General features: G+C 43.3%; 1 pseudogene; it reads right to left on the bottom strand.

Moving 5' to 3' along the window:
• Positions 1-1,951, bottom strand: part of LOC105887501 — an 8,351-nt pseudogene extending 6,400 nt beyond the window's left edge.
• Positions 1,952-4,804: the final 2,853 nt, after the last annotated feature.

The raw sequence follows: 4,804 nt of genomic DNA, 5'->3' as shown, positions 1-4,804 counted from the left end.
CCACGAATGCACCCCATGAATGCATTAATGTACACAGTTATGATTTAATAAATAATTAAAAACAAACGAACAGGCAAACAAAAATTCTGAGAGTACAGAATCCTGAGTACCACGGTGGTGCTCTGTGTAAGTGTGTCCTCACTCACCACGTGCGTTGGGGCACTTTGCTTTGATTTCCTTGCAGCTTCTGGACTGAGATGGAGACCAAGAAGAACAGGTACAATCCTTGTAGGAAGTATTGGCCTCCTCTAGAGAATATGAACAGTTTTATTCTCATTGCCGGTTTGTCACAAAACTAGGCCTCTCCTTGTCACTAGTCCCAAACTCTCCACCCCCGACTATAGCAGAGCTGCATTTCTTACGACTGGGGCCCAGAGATGTCCAGTATCATCATATTCATTTAGCCCTTTGATCCAACATCCAACACAGGCTTGATGCAGGCCTCACTCCACATGACCTCACCCTCACCAGCCCTGCCCTGAGCCCTGGGCAGTCAAAGAAATTAAATATCCCCCAAGAGCTGTCCACACAGGGAGTGGCTGACAAAACAACAAAAATAATGCTGAGAATAATAAATGATGAGAGGAAGACAGTGCCAGGTGCCTATAATCTTAGTACTCTGGGAGCCCATGGCAGGAAGATCACTTGAGGCCAGGCCTTCAAGACCAGCCTGGGCAAGAGTAGGACCCTGACTCCACAAAATAGAAAAATTAGTCAGGTGTGGCAGCCATCATCTAGAGTTATAGCTATTCTCAAGGCTGAGGCAGGAGGATCACTCAAGCCCAGGTGTCTGAGGCTGTGGCAAGCTATAATGACACCACTGCACCCCAGGTGGGAGGCAGAGCAAGGTCCTATCTCAAACAAACAATGAAAAACCATAGACAAGCTCAGAACAAAAGAATGACTCTGCAGGGAGGACAGGGAATTGAGATGCCAGACCCGAGGCAGGGAGGTTGTTTTAGAGTAGGAGACAGGTGTGTGGAGGGAGTTGTCTCATGATGGTCTGCTCAGAGAAGGCCTCCTGGTCCAGGTGAGACCTAACTTATTCTGAGAGAATGAACAGCATATGTGAGTAGGAAGAAAGAGAAAATAATTGAAGGGACAGAGAGTAGCATGTTCAAAAGCCAGGAGTAAAAAAAAACACAGCATAGTCCAGCCAGTTGAAGAAACGTAAGTAACTTAAGGTGGCTGAAACATAGCGCGTCAGGTAGAAAGTGGTGAGAGAGCAGCAGAGCCACAGGATGAAGAAACTTATATACATATCACAAGGCTGAAGAGTCTGCAAACTACCCTAAGAGTGTTGAGAATGACAACAGTCATAAGGTTTGAGGTCTGATGCGTCCACCTGTAAGTAGCTCAATGTTTACTAGTTGAGTGTTCCCGGAATTACACTTAACTGATCTGAGCCTCAGTTTCCTCAGACTTGAAACAAAGCTTTGTGTAGATTAACTGAGAAGGTAATAAGAAACAACCTTTACTTTTGAAAAATCAATAAATAACAGTGAAGAGGAATACAGATTTTAAAATGCCACTGTTATTTCTGTTGTAGAGAGGACAACTGTGAAAATGACGTTCTCTGAGCACAAAGCAGGCCCTGCACTTCCCAAGGAAATCCCATGGCTAAGGCTACAGGTGTGGGGAGTGGCTTAGAGGAAACACAGTTCCTTGGGGCCACACAGGGGCACAGACTGGCCCCAGCGCATGCCTCATGCAACATCCACATTGCTATTGGCTAGATGCAACAAAGGTCCAGACATCAGCACTGAGCCTGTGTCCAAACCACCCTCTGTGCATCTCACAGACACTCCCTGAGGCCCAGGACAGACCAGCACCCTGAGAACCACCCAGCCCAGAACTGAGCCATTGGACCCACAGCCCCAAGTGCTGATTCACCTTCACTCCAAGCTCTGGTGGCCACAGTGAGAAACAGCAGGAAGCTCAGGGAGGTCATTGTAATCTAAAGGAAAGCAAGATGAAGGCCACTGACTTGAGCATCTTTCTCTCTACATCTCTGCTCCCACCCTGTCCAGTCCCACCAAGACTCCAGAGCCCCTTGCCTTTTGTTTAAATTGTACATATATCTCTGAGATCAAAAGCAGACCTGAGATGAAATCAGGATCTCCCCACTCGCAGACTGAGTCTGAGTCTCAGCGGAGTTTCCCTCCAGCACAGAAAGCCACCTCCTCCCTCCCAGCAGCCAGGAGCTGAAACTTGCCAGTTGTGTGGAGCTTCCTCTGCAGAGGACCCTGACGTTGGTGAGGTGCTGGGCCTTTTATAGAGAAAGCCCTGTGGGTCTGGCCCAGGTGGCCAGCTTCACCCTCCCCTGGCATGATGCCCAGTGCAGGTGAGGCCTCAGGTTATCTCAGGGCAGGTTCATTATACAGTGATAACAGATTTAGCAGGCTCTAAAGGACAAATATTCTTTTTCCTTAAATCTTTCTTTTTTCATTTTATTTATTTATTTATTTTTGGAGACAGAGTCTCACTTTGTCACCAGAGAATGACAGCATATGAGAGAAAGAACAGCATATATGAGTAGAGTGCTGTGGTGTCACAGCTCACAGCAACCTCTAGCTCTTGGGCTTAGGCAATTCTCCTGCTTCAGCCTCCCTAGCAGCTGGGACTACAGGTACCTGCCATAATGCCCGGCCATTTTTGTTGCAATTTGGCCAGGGCCCGGCTCAAACCCACCACCCTTGGTATATGGGGCCAGTGCCCTACTCACTGAGCCACAGCACCTCCCCCTTAAATCTTTCTTATGTTTTAATTAATATTTCAGATTATTATAAGGGCATATACAAATAAGTTAAACTATTTACATTTGTACTATTCAACCATGTGGGATGAACTCCCACAAAATTAAATGAAATGTGCTCTTTTAATTCCAGAAACTGAGTGAAAAGACTTGTGAGTATTATGCTTTCATGGTCCAGGCCTAAGCGACCTGGGAAAGCATGGTGGGGGCCTACAGGCAAGGCTTAATAACCTCCTACATGGAACTCCAACTGTGCAGTCAAGTCAGCCTGCCAGATAAGGGTTGAAACGGTCCATTTGTGCAGGGGACATGAGTCAAAGGTTGGTGTGTGGCTCGGCACCTGTGGCTCAAGTGGCTAAGGCACCAGTCACATAAACCTGAGTTGGCGGGTTTGAATCCAGCCCAGCCCGCCAAACAATAATGATGGCTGCAACTAAAAAATAGCCAGGCATTGTGGCGGGTGCCTGTAATCCCAGCTACTTGGGAGGCGGAGGTAGGAGAATCGCTTGAGCCCAGGAGTTGGAGGTTGCTGTGAGCTGTGATGCCACTGCACTCTACCCAAGGTGACAACTTGAGGCTCTGTCTCAAAAAAAAAAAAGGTTGGTGTGAGTGAAAAGAAAAACTCCATCATAATGATGTGAGTAAAAGAACACTCTATCATTAGCGGGGGCGGGGCCTCCAAACCATGAGAAAATAGTCACAGAGTCTGTTTCTTGGAAATTTAATTGAGTACATAGAAGAAAAAAGTTTTACTCCCCTGTTTATCCTGACCTTTAACTTTAACAATAGAAGTCAGATAATTTGTAGTTGTTTTAGGTCTTTAGAGAGGAATAGCCTGAGGTTAGTCTTAAGATGGTTATCTTACTTTCCCGGACTTTCTTTCTTTAGGCTATTTTAAGATAGTTATCTCACTTTCCTGGACTTTCTTTCTTTTCTATAGTTTAAGATAAGAATAGAAAATGTTAGGATTATTGATCAATGTGACGTACATGACTAGCTCCCAATAAAAGGGAGTGGAAAATGAAGACATTTTGCTACTGCCACCCTGAGTAGTAGTCATTTCTTGCTTTCATACAATTCTAAGACTGAGCTTGCACCTGCAGCCAAGCCGTCCTTCTCTCCCCATGAGAGGATACCACCCAACACAACTATAATGAAAGATGGAGATTTTATAGCTTCTCTTACAGACTGGATAGATTTGAAGCACACTCTCAATGTACTCAATACCAAGTTCAAATTTGTAGTTTGTAGATTAAAGGGCAAATATTAAAAGTCATTTACTAGCCTATTAGTGTTATTCCCAGATTTGAGGATTTCATGACTTGTGTATTTTCCAAAAAGAAAATGCAGGGTGGCCGTAAAGTTTGTGTGCCATTAAAATAGTCTGCAATTTAAAAATGGACACGAACTTTATAGTCACCTTGTAGATGAAGAAACTACCAAATCTGGTTTGGAGTTTTTGTTTGTTTCTTATTTTCTTCTAAAATTAAAACCTTTAAAAAAATTAATATCTACTATAATGATCATTTTAGAGCTTTAACAACAAAATAAGTGATCTTTTCAGAATAAATATTAACCTTTATAAGGAATATATTCAGTTTCACAGAGCGACTCATTAGTTTATCCTCAATTTTCTCATTTAGCCACACACTAGTGAAAGTTTTTACAGACTGTATTTGAGACCTTATCAATACCAATCCCCTCTGATGCTTCAAACTTCTTATATCACATCTGTCCCAATGTCCCTCTTCAGTTTTCAAATCGTCCCCTTCAGCTGTACTAGGATTGATCAGCTCCTCCTCAGAGATATCAATACTGCTATCATCATTATAGCACTAATAATATCAAAATTTTTAAGAAAGATGATGAATCTCTTTTTTTTTTATTACATGATAGCTGTATACATTAATGCAAACATGGGGTACAGTGTAGTGTTTTCATATACATTTTGAAATACTTTCATCAAGCTGGTTCACATAAATTTCATGTCATTTGCATAGTCATTGTGTCAAAACATTTACATTCTTGTTCTAGAAAAGTTCACTTGTA

The sequence above is a fragment of the Otolemur garnettii genome, unplaced genomic scaffold (genome assembly GCF_000181295.1).
Source record: "Otolemur garnettii isolate 467f Iridium unplaced genomic scaffold, OtoGar3 scaffold00091, whole genome shotgun sequence".
Taxonomy (NCBI): domain Eukaryota; kingdom Metazoa; phylum Chordata; class Mammalia; order Primates; family Galagidae; genus Otolemur; species Otolemur garnettii.
This window is presented reverse-complemented; position numbering and strand designations above follow the sequence as displayed.